The following is a 21831-nucleotide window of genomic DNA, read 5'->3' on the forward strand; positions in this document are numbered from 1 at the left end:
ACATGATTAGCAGAGTGCTTTGAAACAAATCTATGAAGCCATCATAGCTGCAGCATCACTTGGAGAAAACCTATAGTCACTTAAAATAAAAAACTGTGGAATCCTTCCAAGCTGGTCTCAAATCTCTCAAGCTCAACATACATTGATGAGACAATCAGCCAAACATGGTGAGATAGCTTTGAAAACCTCTTGGATGGATGGATCCTACATGGATGGCTTTCTCAAAAAACAAACGAAAAAGCTTATGCAGCACAATTTTATACAACATATGTATGTACTGCGTCGTCTCTCTCCCATCTAACGGGAAAAACAAACCTGAAAAACGTTGAAGATCCCTGCTCTATTTTATACCAACATAAATCTGTCTGTGGGTTTTATAAATATTTGAACCAATGAAAAATATTAAGAAGAGCTTGTAGAAAACTAAATAATAACTGCATTGGATGCATTGCAGCAGAGGTAAATTTTTCCCCCCATTTCCTGAAAATGAACAGATTTGAACATACAAGGTCTCCACTTGACAGCGATGATATGCAGAAGGGCCCAGGTGTAAAGGGAAGTGAGGGGGTAGGTAGTTATGTGTAGTGTTGTACAGACGGGGAGAGTGTGTTGCTTTGTGTTGGAATAAGGAAGGGGGGTGGGCACAGATGAGCGATGGTGGGTTCTGCGGAGGTGGGGGAAGGGGGTCTTAGCGGTGGGAGATGACAGGAGTTGAACGTGAGTAAATCAGTCTAGCCTTTGTAGACATGAAGTCAGTGGCTGCTCCAGGCTCCGACAAGAGTGGTAATTTTGGGGGATCCTCTTTCATTGGCGGTTCAGCGTGTGTGCGCGCGCGCGCGCGTGTGTGTGTGTGTGTGTGTGTGTGTGTTTGACCCCATTTGTGTTGGTTGGGTGGGGTGTCTGTCTGGGCATGATTTCCGCTCCTAACGGGTTTATGCATTTTGTTTCCCTGCAAACCCCCTCCCCCCTCCTCCCAATTCCTCAGTGCAATACCACGTGTGTGAGTTCCTGTTTTGATTTGTAGCGTTGGGACGCAATGGACGAAATCGCTTGTGATTTACAGAGCCGTCAACCCTCCTCTGAGCTCGGGCCTTGTTCCTCACAGGCCCCACGGGGGGTGGGGGGGTGTGGGGGGGTGTGTGTGTGTGTGTGTGTGTGTGTGTGTGTGTGTGTGGTGAGCGACGCGTGGTGGATGCAGTTCTGAGCAATAACAGTGCTTCAAATGGCCTGGAACCTACCATCAAGTCTCCCCAACAACACACACACACACACACACACACACACACACACACACACGCACACACACACACACGCCGTCAGGCCTCATTTCCATCCCCTCCCCACTGGTGGAACGGCCCACGGCGTGTTTGTTTGTGAGAGACATCGTGCTTTTAAAGTGGCTCTCATAGTCCGAGCCAGCGGTGAATTTAAAGAAAGGCATCTGAGCTCCAACAATCCCAGCTTGACGAAACACTGGATGCAGCCAGTTCTGCCCTGCAGATGTATATAGTGACTACAACTTTGAAATAGTTCCACTGAGAGGAAGTGTTGGAGATTGATGAATGAGTCTGCCGGAGGGGGACTCATTCTTTATTTCTTCTTTTTTCTTCTTTTCTTTCTTTTTTTACACAAGCTCTGTTCCAATATGGTCCCTTTGAAGATCCCCTTGTAATGCTCTGCTCTTCACCTTATATGAAGTTTACGTTGTATTCCATTTGAAGCTAGATGGAATTCCAACACTTCTGCCTGCCGTTGCATGTCTGTGTAGGTCAGTGATTCTCAAAGTGGGGTCTGGGGACCGCTCAGGGGTCCTTCAGGGGGGTTCCAGTGGGTCCTCAGCAAAATAATTAATAGTGTCAAACTTTAAGTATTAAAAAAAAAACTAGATATATCGGCTATTTGAAACTAGCCGATCTACAAGCATATATAAACTTGTAAGCTATTTTCGAAAGAATCTTGAATAAAAAAAAGATTTTGTGCACAAAATATTTTCAGATGGGGGGGGGGGGGGGGGGGGTTCGCGGCCCAATACTTACATTTTGGGGTCCTTGACATGGAAAGGTTGCTGCTGCAGGTGAGTGGATTGTGCATGGAGCACATCATCTCAACGCCCACTCCCCGCCCCAGTTGAATTCCCACTGGAGACATGTGTTGAGGGGCTTCCCCCGCTCTCTGCTCTCACTTTACTGTATCTCTGCTGTTCTGTCTTTTAACCCATTAAGACCTGAGGCCGATTCTACAAATGCCTTCAAAATCAGTAGTTCTCACACTTTCAAGATTTTTCAAAAATGTTCAGATGTACAAGCTTGTAGCGTGGCTCGAAGTGACGCGCTGTGAGCTTGTATAGCTGCTATTTTTGAATAGCCAACGCTAAAATGACACAGATGCTTTAATGGTTTAAAGCAAAACAGACCCAAATACAAATATTTCAACTACTTTCGACCTGGCTTCCCTATTTTTGGCATAAGTGACAGTTAAAAAAAGAAAAAATACAAAACAATTGCAAAACATGTCAATGGTTTTCAACAATATTAAAAAATAGCAAGAATAGCAGATCTACAAGCTCACAACATCACTATTATCGCACGTTTTATGATAAAGTGTGAAATAGCGCTCAAGTGGTTAAAAAGTGTGCTTATTTTTGTCCTCTATACCATACCACTGTATGTGAGGCCATATTAATTTATACTGTAACAGAATAGTATTGTAGAAGATGCTACCCAGTGCCCACCAGGTCTGTCTGACAGCCCCCAGGGGACCCCTCACTTTATCTGCTCACATCCTTCCTCTGCCTGGCCAGCTGCCTGAGGGCTTCCTGTGTGTGTGTGTGTGTGTGTGTGTGTGTGTGTGTGTGTGTGTGTGTGTGTGTGTGTGTGTGTGTGTGTGTGTGTGTGTGTGTGTGTGTGTGTGTGTGTGTGTGTGTGTGTGTGTGTGTGTGTGTGTGTGACTTTCATCAAAGTTGGACAAAATAGGATTTATCTATGCTGATCAAATCATCTCCCCGAGGCCCCGTCCGTCCGTCCATCTCTCTCTCTCTCTCTCTCTCTCTCTCTCTCTCTCTCTCTCTCTCTCTCTCTCTCTCTCTCTCTCTCTCTCTCTGTCTCTCTGTCTGTCTGTTCTGTCCCCACAGGCTTTCCTCTACACTACAGAACACAGTGCGTTTCGTCCCCTCAGGTATTTAAACATCAGTCTTAATCAAGATTTGAAGTACCTATTCTCCCCCCTTCTCCCTCTCTCTCTCTTTCTCTCCCTCTCTGTCCCTCTCTGTCCCTCTCTCCCTGCGGTGTCGTGTTCAGGGCCAGAGAACAGGCCTGTCTGCCACAGAGCGCCTTTTGAACCGGGGGCCGTCTCCTAGGAGGATGAAAGGTTCAGGGAAAGCCTAATGAACAGCTCTAATTACTGAGGAGGAAATGGATTAATTGCAGCACTTACTGGGCCAACATGGGGTCTGAGAGACCGAGAGAGAGAGAGAGAGAGAGGGAAGGAGGGGGGCTAACCTTTGGGTCGAGGTCTTGTGTTGGGTCTCCCTGAAAAGAATCACAGAACAGAAATCAATATCTGGCTGTGATACTATTTAATTGAACATGCTGTCACTGCATGTTTATTGTCCTGCCTTTACTAATCACTTAAACCCTACTAGTAATCAGTGGTTCTCGATCTTTTTTTGGGCCATGCTCCCCCTATCCAATATCCAGGTCCCTTACCACCACACCGAAGCACCTTAATGATAGCACCTCAATAGTCACTTTCAGACATACACTGTATAATGGAATGGTTTTCCAGACTTTAAATGGAGGGGCTGTATGTATGAACGCAACATTCCCACTCTGTAGGATCGGACATGCAACAGACTTAATGCTGGCAGAACCCTTGAGTTAAGTCCGGGTAATGTCCGATTGACCTCAATGATAACATGAACACCTCGATGATAACACCTCAATGATAACATGAACACCTCAATGATAACATGAACACCTCAATGATAACATGAACACCTCAATGATAACACCTCAATGATAACACCTCAATGATAACATGAACACCTCAATGATAACACCTCAATGATAACATGAACACCTCAATGATAACACCTCATTGATAAGATTGTAAGTATGCAGTTGTAACTCAGGTCCTTTTTGACTAAAACACACACACACACACACACACACACACACACACACACACACACACACACACACACACACACACACACACACACACACACACACACACACACACACACACACACACAGGCAGACTGGCAAGTGGAGACACAATGGCTTCAGGTCATTTTGTTTCAAAGTCACAAAGAAGACCCAGTGAAGTGAACAGCATCTGAAAGTCATTACTGCATCAAACAGAAAGTGACTAGAAGCCTTCAGGCACCAGTTTCTCAACTTCACCCAAGATGCCCTGTTACCACCATCCACCATCCACCAGTCACACACACACAGGACACACACAGGACAAACAAGAGGAGGATTTGGCATATGGAGGAAGCATTGCCATGGTGATTTGTTGATGCCAGGCTAGGGATTTTGTGTGCGTGTGTGTGTGTGTGTGTGTGTGTGTGTGTGTGTGTGTGTGTGTGTGTGTGTGTGTGTGTGTGTGTGTGTGTGTGTGTGTGTGTGTGTGTGTGTGTGTGTGTGTGTGTGTGTGTCTGTGCGCGCGCGTGCGTGCGTGCGTGCGTGCGTGTGCATTCTTGTGTGCGTGTGTATGTGCATGCTTGAGTGAGTGTGTACACGCATGCGTCTGTGCGTACGTGCGTACCTGCATTTGTGTAGTGTGTGTGTGTGTGTGTGTGCGTGGGGGGGGTGGTAGATACTGCTTGTTCAGCATGTTTTGTCAGCTGATGTCTACCCCCTGCGCACACACCCCATTCATTCTCACATTATCTGGTATGCGCTGTCTGGCTGCTAGTCAGGGGCCATATACACATGTACAGTACTGTCACGCAGGCCAAGTGTGCACAAGTGCCAACGTACATGTACTGTATATATACACACACAAGCTCTCATAAATATGTTGATGTGCATTGTGCACGCCATTTCTGACGTTCCTGTCTTTCATACAACTAAAGCATACCAGTAAAAAATACAAAAATCTCTTTGATCTCTGCCAGGCAGACAGTAGGCCAAAGAAAATACTCTACCGCATTTTTTTTAAAATCGGACTTATGGTGGCGCTATACCAGGCCGGTTTATGTTTTGGCCTCTTGTAGTGTACAGTATGTCGTAGAAATGCTATTTCCCCCCGATGGCTGCAACCCACTACACAGCTTTTGATTGATTGATTCAATACTATATTAACAGTTTGCAAAAAAACAACAGAGGTACAGTACAGTTCCATACAAATGAATGCTAAAAAGATAACCCAAGAAAGCACTATCATTGGGTTTTCATTGGGGTCCTGTGTATTCAATTCATTGAAACATTTGGCTAAGCAACCCAGCCTGGCGGAGATATGCGTTCTGCGGCCACCCTTTTCTGGTTTCATGTATCCGTGTATACTTTGATTTATCCAATTTCCTCCTCTGTCACGCTCACACACACACACACACACACACACACACACACACACACACACACACACACACACACACACACACACACACACACACACACACACACACACACACATACACACACACACACACACACACACACACACACACACGCACGCTTATACAGTACACACAGGCTAAAGTACACCATAAATAGCCTATAAATCAAGTTTAATAAGCAGTGTGTGTGATAGCTGGTCCAGAGGGAACTTCTTTGAGAAGTCAAATCGGATTTAAATGTTTTTCAAATCAAAGCAGATTACTGGATCGACTGTGTTGTAATCTGTTATTTTGGCGGTTTCTCTGGCCTCCTATCTGTCCTTGACCTCACTCTCCCTCTCTTTTTCTCTCTCTCTTTCCCTCCATCTCTTTCTCCCTCTTTCACTCTCTCTCTCCCGCTCACTCTCTCTATTCTCTTTGCCCCCGCCGTTCCCTCTCTCTCTCCAGATCACCCTGATCTGGCTCTTTCTTTCTGTGTGTGGTCGGTGAACCATAAACATTGCTGTTCCAGTGTAATGAAGTTTAGCCAATTGTTGTTTATGCACATCAGTGCTAATCTCGTCATCTCCAAGAGAATATTTTCAATGCTCTCTTTCATTAATTTAGTCTCTATCTCTCTATCTCTCTCTCTCTCTCTCTCTCTCTCTCTCTCTCTCTCTCTCTCTCTCTCTCTCTCTCTCTCCATCATGTCATTGTTTTCTTGCCATGCCATCAAACTCCCTCTACCTCCCTAGCCTCCTAATGTAGTAGCGTTTAAGTCTTCAATATGTCATCACATCATTCAATGCGGGTTCATATGTATGCTGCCATGTTCTTCTAATCATCTTAATATATTTACTGTAGGTTCTGCCCTATGTCGAATTATGTCTATCATCATGTCAATGTAATAACTCTTTAGACTCTGTGTCATTCTTGCGCAGCTTATTCTGTACCAAGGGAGCAGAGCCATACCGCCAAATACAATGCAATATCACTGCAATAAATGGTTTATCTTGATGAGAGTGTCTGACTGGCTGCACTTCATGGTCAATAAGTGACTTGCAGTCAGACTCGGTATACAATAAGACAAAGTGTTATCGGAGGGACGCGTTGTCAGCACGTTATCCAGTAAAACCTTGTTGAAAATCTTTTATTCTCGGCAAGCGACACTGTAAGAAGAAGTGTAAAGTGAGCTTGTAGATCGGCTATTTTCAAATGGCTGAAATGTATGCAGGGCTGAAATGGTCAATCTATGTTTTGTATGTATAATCAAAATCTACAAAGTAATTAGTAACTAACTAATTACTAACTCTAATAATTGTTGTGGAGTAAAAGTGCAATATTTGCCTCTGAGATGTAATGGAGTAGAAGTGAAAGTACTGAAAATTGCTCCAGTGAAGTAAAAATACCTCAAAATGTGTACAGTACTTGAGTAAATATGCTTAGTTACTTTCCACCACTGGTTACAGTCACAGCAAACCAGGTCTTTGAAGTGCACTAATACAGTATGAACATAAGAGAAGAGGAGGGGACAAGGGAAAGCAGACTTTTTGTGCCAGCCAGACACTTTGATCTCTCTATCTACAGGCTGCATGGTAAACATGGCCAGGGGAAACAACAACTACAACGGAGTGGTCTGTGTTTCAGAGAAAAGAGAGGGAGAGTGATATTGACATTGAGCGAGAGGGGGTGGGAGGGGGCTTAGTAAAGATACATGGGGCATCCAGATGCAACTAAACTAAACCCTCTAGCCACCAGCGGCACAAATAGTCTCTTTCAACTGTTGTTGCCAATGCAAAAACATTCATTCTTACAACTTGGTGTGTGTGTGTGTGTGTGTGTGTGTGTGTGTGTGTGTGTGTGTGTGTGTGTGTGTGTGTGTGTGTGTGTGTGTGTGTGTGTGTGTGTGGGTGTGTGTGGGTGTGTGTGGGTGGGTGGGTGGGTGTGTGTGTGTGGGTGGGTGTGTGTGGGTGGGTGGGTGTGTGGGTGGGTGTGTGTGGGTGGGTGGGTGGGTGGGTGGGAGCGTGCGTGCATCAATCCACACATGGTACATTTAAATGTAAGACATTGTAGGCAATTTTAGCTGATGGCATGCTGTCATCAACCCTGACATCTGGGTGCAACTGTAGTATACAGTACAGTTCAATTTCTTGGTCTCCAACGTCATAAATAACAAATAATAAGAATCACTCTTGTGATCCGTAGAATATCAGCTGAAGGGAACAACATATACTGTGTGTGTGTGTGTGTGTGTGTGTGTGTGTGTGTGTGTGTGTGCGTGTGCGTGTGTGCACGTGTGTGTGTGTGTGTGTGAGTGTGAGTGTCTCTGTGGAGACGTCGTCTTGAAAGTGGTTAATGAAGAAATTATGTCCTATGTCTGCCTTGCTGACACACACTGATGACTTAATCCAATGATTCTGAAAGTGGGGTCCAGGGACCCTCAGGGGTTCGTGGAGGGGGTTCCAAATGGACGCTTACAGGTCTGTAACCCATTTGAACACTCAGAGTTATGGGGGTCCTTGGTAATTAAAAAGTTTGACAACCACTGACTTAATCCTATACCTGAGCCTTGTCACACTTTCATTACAGAGATGGTGGAGGGAAGGTGGGGGGGGGGGCTTTAACCACGCATGGTTTCTATGGGAACAGGACAGAGGCCTCTCTGCGGTGTTGTCAGGGGGCTCTGTCGCTCTGCTGCCCCCGGTCAAAGCCTCTTCTGTCACTGTGTCATCAGCCTACGCCGCTGCCTGTTCCTCAGCGTCTACACTGGCAGTGCCTTCCAGAGCAGTGGCTTCTCAAACGTTTTCATGTCAAGGACCCCCAAATTGATATGTATTTAGCCGCGGGACCCAATCTGAAAATATGTTGTGCCTAGAACCCCCACAACAAGATTTCTTTGAAAATAGCCATCGGCTATTTTATATCCACAAGTTTCCTAGGGGATGGTGGGCATCACTTCCTGTCGATTTGATCCCTGATACCTGATCAAATCGACAGGAAGTGATGCCCACCATGCCCTAGGAAACTTGTTGATAGGATTAAACAACATATTTCGGTGAAAGCTGATAATAAAGTAATATCGTATCGTAAAGTTATTTTGCTGGGGACTCCCTAGAAGCCCCTCAAGTACCGCTGGGGGTCCCCAGACCCCACTTTAAGAACCACTCTTCTAGAGACACTTTAGAAATTAAAAGGCATACAACACTTTTTTTTACGCGAAGGCGTATAAATAAAATAGTTTCACCTCACTTTTACCTGTATCTGCGTTGAGACAATAAAGTTGATTGATTGATTAATTACATGTTTACACATTCTGTAGACACATGCACAGTGCACACGCACATTCATCCTGCATGTATATCTTTGCTGTCCGGGGGAACCTTGTATGTCCAAAACCGTTACCTTTAATAGAATAAAATAAAGAACCTGCATTACAGGTTGGATCCAACGTGGTAATTATTTAGTTACAATCTCTTGTTAATACTTTTAATTGGTTAAATATTTAGAAATCCCACAGACAGACATGGCCACTTTCAAAACTTTCAGAACATAAAGATGTAATATGGAGATTCGTGCAGTAACAAGTTTCTGCCCGACATCGACAATATACACATACACACACAAACATACTGAGTATATTTATATATGCGGTATATACTGTACTGTACACACCGGTTGTATATATTCATACCACACATAAACGTACGGTAATGTACACACACAGGCACCCAGATACAGACACACACAAACATTTCTCCCTGTTCTGCGGTTTTCCCTTCACTTGTTTTCCCATCAGCAAAGCCGCGTCTTTTGTTAACATGGAAACTGCGAAATAATCAAATAACCCCCCCCCCCCCCTACCCCGCACGGGCCCGCGATGCTGTGCCAACCTCGTCGGCTCTTATGTGACATCCTGACTTGTGTTATGTGTACATTCACACTCAAAGCTTCTGACTATTTGGGTTTGTGTCACGAGAAAACTTGGCCCGGTTACGTTGTGAATCAGCCTTGTTTTCGTTTTGGTATCGTTCGGGGAGGCTAATGCTTTCCAGTCTGTGGCCGGTTTCAGCTTTCCTCTTGTGGTGGAGGAGAGAGGGAGCGAGAGAGTGAGAGCGAGAGAGAGAGAGAGAGAGAAGAGAGAGAGAGAGAAGAGAGACAGAGAGAGAGAGAGCGAGAGTGAGAAAGAGAGAGAGGCAGTTGGGGGAGGGATGGTTGAGGTGGTTGGTGGGCAGAGAGAGAGAGAGAGAGTAAGAATTCCCAGGACAGTCCAACACACCAGATTCCACACCAATCTGAAGCTGAATGAAACTCTCAGGTCATTTCCTGTCTCCACACGCTGCCTTGTTGTTTTTCTATCGCTCTCTTGCTTTCTAACTTGGGTGCCCTCTGTCTGTCTCTCTCTGTCTGTTTGTCTCCCTCCCTCTCTGTCTGTCTCCCTGCCTCTCTCTCTCTCTCTCTTACTCTTTTGCTCACTCACTCACACACACATGTACATACACACAGAGCCCCCCTTCCACCTTCTTTCTTGCTCGCTCGCTCCCTCCCTCCCTCTATTTCTCTCCCTCTCTCTGCCTGTCTTTCTCTTTCACTCACACAGTAGTGAGCTGTGTAGGTGGACACTGCATGCATGCTCTGCTTCTCTTTCTCTCTCTCTCTCATTCACTCACTCACTCACTCACTCACTCACTCACTCACTCACTCACTCACTCACTCACCCCCTCCCTCAATCACTACCTCATTCTCTCTTTCTCTGCCCCCCCCCTCCTCCTCCTCTCTGTCTCTCTCCTGCTGTCACATTCCAGTCCTCCAAAGCCCTGGCTTTAACTTTCTCTCTCTCTCTCTCTCTCTCTCTCTCTCTCTCTCTCTCTCTCTCTCTCTCTCTCTCTCTCTCTCTCTCTCTCTCTCTCTCTCTCTCTCCACTGAGAGAGCAGGAAGGAAGTTAAAGGGAAAAGTGAAAAGAGGAGAGAGGAGGAAGGAGGGCTCACTCTCCCACTCTATTCTCTCCCGGAGAACAGCGAACAGGAACAGAGGACAGAATAAAAACTTTATCTCCCTGTCGGGCTTCAAAGGAGGACTCGCCGCAGAAGGAAGCGTACCTTCTTAAAGGGGCTACAGTTTTTCTTCTTTTTTTTATCTTTTCCATCTTTCCGTTTTTGGGGGCTTTGCTGTCTCTCTCTCTCTCTCGCTCTCTCTCTCCCTCCCTTGTTGGCGACAGACCCGTGGTGGAACTATTCACGTGAGCGCGTGTTTTTTTATGACCAGCTCTCCTGGAGGGGAGGGGAGCGCGGACAGACCGACTCAAGCATACACAACACACACACACACACACACACACACACACACACACACACACACACACACACACACACACACACACACGCACATATTACCACATGTATACACACAAACAGAGATAAAGTTATTGCCTGGACCCCAGAGGATTTCCCACCCGAGTCATGTGTGTGTAAGTGTCAAACTCTCTTCTCTTCTCTTCTCTTCTCTCCAAGAACATGCTGTTATCCTCTCAGTCTCTCTGTCACTCTCTCTCTCTCTCTCTCTCTCTCTCTCTCTCTCTCTCTCTCTCTCTCTAGTTGACAGAATGCTTAAAGTTGTGACACTGCACTTTCGGGTTGTTTGAGACTTGTCGGCATCATTATGGTGGTCCTGGGGTGTGTGTGTGTGTGTGTGTGTGTGTGTGTGTGTGTGTGTGTGTGTGTGTGTGTGTGTGTGTGTGTGTGTGTGTGTGTGTGTGTGTGTGTGTGTGTGTGTGTGTGTGTGTGTGTGTGTGTGTGTGTGTGTGTGTGATTGTGTGTGTGTGTGTGTGTGTTGTGCTTGTTTTCCCATGGCTTAAGGCTATTACCTTATCTTTTGTTGTGTGTGTAGAATGTTAAGAGCATGTATCTGTGGTTGGGAGGGTGTAATGCCCCCCCCCCCCCCCCCCACACTTAGAGATCTGAGACATGAATTGCATCACACACTCATCAACGTGACTGTGTGTGTGTGTGTGTGTGTGTGTGTGTGTGTGTGTGTGTGTGTCAGGATTCCTATGGAACATAAAAGGACAAGTGTAGAGGAGCTGATATCGCTAACTGACTGACTGACTGGTTTACAGTGGGACAGCTTCACCTGTCGACAGATGAGAGATGGTCTAGGAACAACTGCATGAGTTCTAGATACACACACACACACACACACACACACACACACACACACACACACACACACACACACACACACACACACACACATGCGCGCGTAAACCGTCTACCGATAACAGCCTACGCCCCTTCTACTGGTATTATTGATGGTTCAGTTCATTCACTATGTGTGTGTGTGTGTGTGTGTGTGTGTGTGTGTGTGTGTGTGTGTGTGTGTGTGTGTGTGTGTGTGTGTGTGTGTGCGTGCGTCTTAATCAGTTCGGGCTGGCGTGTGTTTGTCTGCCCATAGATGGTCAGTGCTCGCTTCCTATAGGCTGGTTGTCAGTGAGCACACCATGCTGTGTTGGTCAGAGCCAGGCTGTAATTAACCGCTGGGAAACATTACACAGCAAATATGATGATGAGGCTTTGGCTCAAATGGCTTCTTTAACGAGCTTTACCACACTGCTGAGCCGTCCGTGCTGGCTCCCAACACTGCTGCTGCTGCTGCTGAGTCACAAGTTGGCCTCAGAGAACTTACATGGCATCCATTGTTTTTCACTTTGTCCCGGGATCTCATTTAACCACTTGAACCCCAGCATCCGTATTGTGGGGAGAAGCTTTCACTGAAAATAGCCGATCGACAAGCTTACAATGCTTCGCGCTGCGACACGTTGTGAGCTTGTCGATCGGCTATTTTCAGAGAAAGCCTTCCTCACAGGAAACTATAGGTTACAAACGTAACCCCGGTTATTTGAGCGAGATGTCTCGCTTAAGCGAGACATCGGAGTGAATAATATGAAAAGACATTAGTATAGAGCCCTGAGGGACTCCGCTCAACCATATGGGGTTTAAGTGGTTAAGTGAAGTGTATTTATTGCCAGTAACATGCTTAGCCGGCGTGTTGTTGTGTTCTGCACATAACCCATCCTAAACAGCCACCCTAACATCTCTATTCTTGGGCGAGCATTCAGTAAAAATATCTTATAGATCAGCCATTTTCGCCTCACATATTTTGTGTAGAGCAGTGGCTCTCAACCTTTTCTGGATTTGAAAATCTCTGAAACCAGGAGGGGGCCTAGTATAGAGCCCTGGGGGGACTCCAGTCAACTAAGAATATGTTTTTTCACTCCAAAAGAGCCGATTTTTCCAGCTAAAAAGATGCTGTATGGCATGATGGAGTATAAAAGACATTCTGGTTGCAAGGGGCAGCGAGGTGGGCAGCTGCAGCTCTATGGCCGCTGGCTTTGGTCAAGGACACAGGCAGGGGTACATTCCAGTAACTGTAACGTTAAGTCCTTTAGCCACTTAAACCCTGCCCTATTTTTAATCAACATTTTTCAAAAAAGTTCCAAGATTAAAAAGGTAGGTCTTTAGTCCTCTTTTAACCCATTAAGACCTGAGGCTGATTCTACAAATGTCTTCTAAATCCTATCAGTTTTCTGAAACACTTACGTTGCTGTAATATCAGTGGTTCTCAAACTTTGTCATGTCAAGGACCCCCAAAATGTTATGTATTTGGCCGCGGACCCCCATCTCAAAATATTTAGTTCCAGGGACCCCCAGAAGCAAAGATTTGAGTTACAAATGTTTGCTTAAAAAATATATATATTCAAAGATTTGCACAAATGTTCATGATTTTTGAATAGCCAAAGTATAAAATAATGGTTAAAGTGGTTCAAATCTAAAATGACAGATGCTTTCCCGGTCTTAAAGGGTTAAAAGCATCATTAGATCGCGGTGCTCTCAGGTGGTCAGCGAGGGCGGTGATGGGGATGCGGAGAAGGTCTGTGTTTGCAGAGCGGAGGTTGCGAGTGGAGGTTTGTTTTTGTGGTTTGAGGAGTTCCTTTAAGGTAGGAGGGAGCGTTACCATGGATGCAATGATGTGAGCTTGTAGATTGATAGCTTCAAAGTGCTGATGTGCGCTTTCTTTTTATAACCAAATTCATTAGTTCATTCAAGACTTCTCATGACCTTTTTATTTTTATTTTAGCTATTAGTTTAGTTTAGTTTATTAGCACATTGTAGAAGGAAACCATACAGAACCATGTAAAACCAGACGGGCGATTATTTGGGACGCGTGGAAAAGATGAGGGGCGGAGAGGCAAGTGGGCACGGTCCCGTGAAATTCTCGCGCTCGTGTCATGCACATACCCGCGTCATGCACATGCCCGTGGGCGGCAGAGCTGGATTGTGGTCAGCTTTTTTTCCACCGATACGCACAGGAGGACAAAACAACAATGATCGCGGCGCAATCCCCGCTGATCCAAGCGAGAACGCCTGCGTCACTCGCTACCCGTATGAAACGGCTTTAATGGAGAAACAGAATCCATGTGTGAAGGAATATGTATGAGTAAAAACTGTTAATATTTCAAAAATGTGTCATGGTATAAATCATAATCAAAGGTGACCCTATGGTAAGCTGGCACTTGTGCTGTGCCCAGTTATTTCAGTGTAGTCAAGTAAAACAGCCATCACGCTCTCACAGACAGCCTGTACAAATTAAAAAGCTCTGCTTTGGCCAAGTGCTGATGCTGGGCACCATACATGGTCAGTGTTTACACCACACACACACGCGCGCATACACGCAAGCGCACACACACACACATACACACACTATTCCTACTGTAATTCGACGTGTTTATTTCTGGAAAAGCCTACCTCGGGCTCCACTCCACCGCAAGCTAAACACCCAGCCGACCAATACACACAACTCCTAAAAGGCCAAACACACTCACAGCTCTCGTAAACAGGACGGTGTCGCCTGTTGAGCCAAACACTGCACTCCAGACTAGTGACAAACACTTTGTGGATGGCTCCCAAAAAGGGTGTGTGACGACATTGTGTGTGTGCGCACGCGCAACGGCTGCATAGAGTATACCGCTATCCCGTCGGGGCCAGGTTTCCCTCCCAGTGACGCGTAACCATTCCCCGCGCTGCGCTGCCTTGCGAGGGCCAGGCCGGGGTCCCTCCCCAAACCCACAAGGGACTCTTTGTTTGTAATTTATGAATTAGTGTGCGGTTCTGGGTTTATGAGGAGACGGGCCAGGCCAGAGGGTGACAGCACTAGGAACAGGGAAGTAGGGGAACAGCCAAGGTTTGATTGGCTGGAGGTGGTAACTGGTGAACCTCCTGTCTGCTCTATTTGTTATTTCAGATTAGTGGATGAGGAGATTCTCTGGAGATAAGAGAGGGACACATTTAGACCATGGGGGAAATGATTAATGGGCAAGGCAAGATGAATGGGTCTGCCTTCCTCTGCCTATTTCCATCTCTTCTTTTTTTCCCCTCTCTCTCTCTCTCTCACTCTCTCTCTCACACACACACACACACACACACACACACACACACACACACACACACACACACACACACACACACACACACACACACACACACACACACACACACACACACACACACACACACACACACACACACACACACACACACACTGACACACACACACACACACACACACACACACACACACACAGGTAGTACAGTACAGTATAAGTTCAGGTTTAGCAGAGCCATGCTTATCAGCACAGGTATGTGTCTGTCCATCAGATAAGAGTTATAAATACGCTTGACTTTGTCCGACTCCAGGAAGTATTACCCACCCGCCCCCCACGCGCACCTGGAATTCTCTTTTCTGACTTATTTTGCGCTTCCTTTATTTGTATGCTTCAATTTGTTCTGTTTGTTTGTCTGTTTTACTTTGGAAACCTGCCGCTGTACCACCGCTGTTGCCCTTATTTCCCCTCCTCTGCTCCTGTCTCACCCTCTCCTCCATTATTCTCTCTATCCTGGACTTAATCTCTGTCCATTCTCTTCTCTCCTCCTGTGTTTGAAAACTTAGCAATGCATTCCTCATGGCTTCTGCTGTCCTGTGGCACCCTCCCCGGCCCGCCCCCTCTCTCTTTCTCCTCTCGCACTTTCTTTCTCTCCCCCCTCTCTCTCTCTCTCTCGCTCTGTCTTACGTTGCTTTTCTCTGTCTTGCGCCCCCTCCTCACTCTTTTTCCTCTCTCCTCTTGTTCTTCTTCTCCTCTCTTTCTCCTCCTCTCTTCCTTTGTGTGTGTGTGTGTGTGTGTGTGTGTGTGTGTGTGTGTGTGTGTGTGTGTGTGTGTGTGTGTGTGTGTGTGTGTGTGTGTGTGTGTGTGTGTGTGTGTGTGTGTGTGCGGTGAGTGTCGGGGGTGTCTCTTGATAGCCAAAGCAGATGTGGCTTCGGTGGAACTTCGGGGCATTCTTTAGGCCCAACAAGCAGCTTCTTTGACATGGGGTGTGTGGTGGGGGGGTTTGGGTCCCCTCAACACCATCACCACCGCCGTACCCCAACCCCCCCAACCCCCATCTCCATCCTATACAACAGCGGTTCTCAACCTTTTCTGGATCAGGGCCCACTTGGAACATCTCGAAAGCGTTCGCGGCCCACCCATATGACCACTTAACATGGCAGCCGTTCGTGGTCAGTGGTCTGATGCGTTTTCAGAGCATGTTTATTTTAATGATCAATCAATCGATAGTGTTCTTCTGGCTTGGATCAATGGAACCAACGTAGTGTACGTTAAGTTCCTACTCATCAGTATAGCACAATGAAAACTCATTGTTCAAGGTTTTAAAGAAGATTTATTTTATTTAGTTTACATTCATTTTATAATATATCTTTATTTTATATATTATTGTTATATTATCATGAAAATCTTAGTGCTTTGCCAATTATGTGGGGGCCCACTTGAAATACCAGAACCCCTGCTATAGAACCTCATACTGTTAGTTGTGCAGCTCTTCCACCCATCTCTCTCTCCTGTGTTCCCCCATCAGTCATCACTCGACCCCCTACATACCTTGTTCCAGCAGCTTTACTGCCCCCCCCCCCCCCCCCCCCTCCCCATTACAGCACCCCAGGACCCCCATCCTCTGTTCCACGTGGTACAGTTAGTTACAGTTGCACCCTGGGTGAACTCTTGTACACCCCCCCCCCCTTCCTCCCACCCACACGCGTACCTCAGTCCCTCTGTTCATAAAGTGAATTTATAGAGCGATTGTGGAGTGTGGATCTGGACAGTTCTCCCTCTAAAGCCGTTACTTTAGTGTTCGCCTGCAGGGATTTGGGAAACCGTTCCTTTTCCTCCGCTTCTCTGTTGCTTTGAAATTGACCGGGTTTTGTTATGTTTTTTCCAAGTAGAGCGTCATACTGTATCCCTCAGAGGGCTGTGTATGTTTTATTATTGCCTAGACTGGTGCTGCATGGATACATGGATGCATGGATGGATGGATGGATGCATGCATGCATGCATGGATGACGGCGGAGATTGAGGGGACCTTGTGTCTGTTCAGGAGAGAGGTGGTTATAGAGTAAAACCCTGTGGATTTAACCACTTAACCCTTATCTAAACGATTTTCAAGAGTATACCCGATCTATAAGCTCACAACGCATCACACCACTTTTTTGCAATGCATTGGTCACTGAGGGGAAAACGAGGGCAGAGGTGCAACGTAGAGAATGGCAGTGCGTGTGAGGCCACGTACGTGTGCACACACACACACACACACACACACACACACACACACACACACACACACACACACACACACACACACACATACACACACACACACAAGCTCAAAGCGTGCTGCATTGAGACGCGTTTTGAGCGTATAGATCGGCTATTTTTGGCGAATATTCCCCCCCAGAATAGGCATGCTGGGGTTCAAGTGGTTATAGCTACCGTGAGCAAATTAGCTGTACACACAATACCTTGTTGGTTGGCTTGTGTGTGTGTGTGTGTGTGTGTGTGTGTGTGTGGGCCGGTGTGTCCTTGTCCTGCACCAGGACCCGGACTTGTGGCCGGTCCTGCCAGAGGAACACGTACCTGAATGGCTTTATTCACTGTGCAGCTTTCTGGCTGCTTATTTTAATTTGCCCTTTAAGAACACTGTGTGCTCACCCAGGAAAATTAACTTTCTCTCCAAGGCACCCTGGTCAGTGCGAGGAACACTGCACCATAGTGTGCTCCTTAGTGTGTGTGTGTGTGTGTGTGTGTGTGTGTGTGTGTGTGTGTGTGTGTGTGTGTGTGTGTGTGTGTGTGTGTGTGTGTGTGTGTGTGTGTGTGTGTGTGTGTGTGTGTGTGTGTGTGTGTGTGTGTGTGTGTGTGTGTGTGTGTGTGTGTGTGTGTGTGTGTGTGTGTGTGTGTGTGTGTACGGTCCCCAGTGCTTGTGTGTTGGCCATAGACCTGCCCTCTCAGTACAGTATGTTGAGTTAATTAGAGCAAAACAAAGTGCACAGTCAGCAGAAACAGGACTTAGCTGCTTACTGACCATGTGTACTACCATAACATCGCTGTCGGAGTGGAAACTGTTCCTTTTTGTATTGTTATTTAAACTAAGAAAACATTTCTAGTGAAAATAGCAGATCACAGATCAAGGTCAACTAGATCTGCTATTTTAACTACTTATGTGCGACACTCTTGTATGATGAAGTAGGGCATTAATTAAAACAAATAAAAAGTTTAATTATGGAGAATTGAGGGTTCTGCCCAACACCGACGATAAGTGTGTAGTGTGTGTGTGCTTGCTTGCATGCTTGTTGCAACCAGCTCAGCATACACACAGAAAAATAATGGTTCTTTAAAAGGCTATATGGTTCCACAAAGAACCATATACTACTAAAGAACCATTTGATCTAGTGAATGGTTCTTCATGTTCCTCATCTAGTTCTAGAGAACCTTTTTTTGTCAAAAGTTCTGTGAGGAACCTTTGAACTCTTAAACCATGTCTTAATAGCCAGACATTCATCGAAAAAAGCAGATCTACAAGCTCACAACACGTCGCGATGCGACGTGTTGTGAGCTTGTAGATCTGCTATTTTCGACAAACACATTTCAGCCGGTTGAGGAAGTTTACATACAGTTTAAGGGGTTTGGGTCCTTTATGGAACCATTCAAATAAATGGTCTGAAAGGTTCTTTCTGGAACCAAACAGTGTTCTTCTATGGCATCACTCCGATGAACAAGTTTTGGTTCCAGTTGGCACCTTTATTTTTCTGTGTGTAACCAGTGGGTGGGGTTTGTTTCAACCAGCTCAGCATACCCAGTGGGTGGAGTTTGCCACAAAGAGAACAATACAACATATACCTAGAAAATGTTTAGACGATTTCAAACGTCAATTTTGTATACTTTTCCCCTGACTGCCAATTGTCTGAACCGTGGGTGCGATGCGGTGAGCCCCACCCGTCTGCTGCTCCACGTGGACTTTAACAAAAGAGTTCTTCTCATTATTTGTTGCTATTTAAATCAGGCTTGGTGAATAGGTCTTTATGATCACCGGAGAGCTTGTATATCTGCTATTTTTGAATAGCCAAAGCGAAAAATCTGAAATGAGGTGGTTTTAATGGGTTAAAAGGTTCAGGTTGGGGTTATGGTTAGGATTAGGCATTTAGAGATTAGGTGTATGTGTCAGAACGTATAGCGGTAATGCTGCTGGCTGCTAGCATGCGGTGTCTTTTTTTTGCAGGCCTTTATGCTCTCACCCCGCCTCACCCTCATTAAACTCAATTTGTTCTGAGACGCGCAGATCGCTGTGAGCCCAGAAATGTGCTGCATGGGGAGAGAGCGAGGCAGAGACAGAGAGAGATTCAGGCGAGACAGTGGTGGAAAAAGTACTCACATTTGTTGCTGAAGTAAAAGTGTCAATACTGCAATGTAGAAATAGTCTGTTAAAGTAAAAGTCTGGAATTAAAAATATACTTAAGTAAAAGTACAAAAGTATTGGCATCAAAATGTACTTAAAGTACCAAAAGTAGAAAGTACTCATTATGCAGAATGTCCCATTTCACAAGTTTCAAATGTATAAAAATCTTTTGAAAATTGCAGATCTACAAGCTTCCGCCCCATAGATAAAATAAAATTGCGGCGTGACCGTGCCCTTAGACGAGATTTAGAAAAGACGGTGGGAAAGAAAGGGGATTGTTGAATCAGAGAGCAAAACAGACAGAGAAATGAGGGCAGGGGAGACAAGTATAGACGACCACGGAGGTAGAAGATTGTAAAAAATGACAGCTAGGCTGAGAGTCCAAAAGAGAATGACACGTCAACAGACAGTGAGCATTGTTTTTGATGCAGTATGGGGGTTGAGATGAACAAAGGGGTTTTATTTTTTGTTTATGCATTGGCTTGTTTGATTCCTTTATTAGAGGAGTCTGGGGACTTCCAAAAAGCCCAAACACTGACTCCACCAAGACTTCCAATAAAAGGCTGAAATCTTAGACTGTAGGATTACAGGGCGCGAATCTAATTAAGGCTCGAGTCTCCGTCTTTGAGTCGGTAATGTTGATTTTGCCACGAGAGTGTCTATCTAAACACATGTTTTAAGTTGTTCCGCAATAGCCGGCGCTCAGCAGTATACCGTAAACATGTGTTTCAGTTTGCGATGCCTTAGTAGTTTTATTGTCACCGTATTTCAGGTTGGAGAAATTAGCAAAAACACACTTAATGGTGGCGACGCAGATTTAACAACCCTGGGTTTTTTGATTGAAGCATTAAATAGCTAGCTGCAGATGTTAGCCCGGCTTTCCAGGACACCTGCCGCCAGATACATGTGCGTAGACTCAACAACTCCCAGTCTGGGAGCAATGAAATGTGTTGCTCTCCAAATGACAACAAACAACTCATGCATCAAGCAGCTTTAAAGGGTCATGTTTTGAGCTTGTAGATCTGCTATTTCCAGCGTACGATGCTGTCTTATGACGGAGTATTAAGGGCCGTTCACATCAACCACGATAACTATAAATATATAGTTTTAATAACTGTTCTCTTGATAATTGACTGGCAGAGTCCACACCACAACTATAACAATGGTGTAGGACCGTGGTGGAAGAGGTACTCAAATTTGTAGAAATACTAGGTAAATGTGTAGAAATAATAGGTAAAAACAGATCTATAAGCGGATCTGCTACTTTTGCTACTGTACTTTTATGTGACGCTGTAGTATGATCAAGAAGGGCATTCATTTACGAAAAAAACAAATACAAACATATGGAGTTAGGGCACAGTCTCACCGCACTTTTATTCTACCTATGAGGGCGGATTCTGCCAATGCATTTAAATGGGAATGGAGCGGTTTGCTGCCATTTGCGGATTTCTGCAAAAAAACGCTCCATTCCAATTTAAATGCATTGGCAGAACCTGCCCTCATAGGTAGAATAAAAGTGCGGTGTGACCGTGCCCTTAAGAGGTTTTTCCCTGACAGCAACAATATGTACTTAGTTACTTTCCACCACTGGCGAAGGATATAGTTATAGACATCGTTATAGTTATAGTGCTTTACTGCTTGGTATGAACTGCCCTTTTAGTGAGGCTTCAAATGCACACTGAGGATTTCATGGTGCATTCTCCTTCCTGCTGTGTGTCTCTGCTTCTTTCTCTCTCCTCCTCTCATCCCATATGGGTTCGGAGGCAAAGATGGCGGTGGTGGGAGCCTCCTGCCGTGGTGTTTTGGAGGTTGGATCAGTGGTCTGTGGCTGTGGAGCCCAGTGATGGAGCTTCTCTGTGAGCTCTCTAAATAACACGCCCAGCGGGGTCTTCATCGTACGGGGGCCTATAGTCAGGGGTATATAGTGGGGCCCCTGCAGGCTATGGGCTATTTAAAATCCAGGAGGCATCCCACAGGGGGAGAAAGTCCATTTTAGGGACTTGGGGAGGGGGGGGGGGGGGTTTCTCTCATCTGCCGGATTTAAACGTTACCTCCATGAATATCTGCGTTAAATCTGCTGCATGGTATTTTGAGCGGGCTGGGTGGGTGCTTTGGGTGCATGAGGAGGTAATAACCCGGCCGTGTGAACGTTGTTGCTGGTTGGGATCGGCACGCCCACTATCACACATATCCAATAAATCCGTGGTTCTCAAACATTTTCACGTCAAGGACCTCTAAATTGATATGTATTTGGCCGCGGACCCCCCATCTGAAAAGATTTTGTGCCAGGGACCCCCGTAAGAGAAGACTTGTCAACATTTGTCAACATCCTTCAAAAATAGCCCGATCTACCAAGCTCACAACGCAATTTGAGTTTTCACCCTGCACCATACAGTCGATCGTCTAAATAGGGCCCTGACAATGTACAAATGGAACCAAATGTACCCATACAGGTTCAAT

At 45.7% G+C, this 21831-nt stretch overlaps 1 protein-coding gene across 2 annotated transcripts in view; it reads left to right on the forward strand.

Moving 5' to 3' along the window:
- The window catches only part of eva1aa (eva-1 homolog A, regulator of programmed cell death a), a 98507-nt gene that overhangs the window by 45381 nt on the left and 31295 nt on the right, over positions 1-21831 (forward strand). Inside the window, exon 1 of one of the 2 annotated variants that reach the window (XM_084081707.1) lies at positions 10601-11006. The exons of the other annotated variant lie outside the window; for it this stretch is intronic. The gene's annotated coding sequence lies outside the window, so the exon portion shown is untranslated. Of the gene's footprint in view, positions 1-10600; positions 11007-21831 lie in introns of those variants that run through there. 2 annotated transcript variants of the gene reach the window in all.

The sequence above is a fragment of the Gymnoscopelus microlampas genome (assembly GCF_963454915.1).
Source record: "Gymnoscopelus microlampas genome assembly, chromosome: 16".
Lineage (NCBI taxonomy): Eukaryota > Metazoa > Chordata > Actinopteri > Myctophiformes > Myctophidae > Gymnoscopelus > Gymnoscopelus microlampas.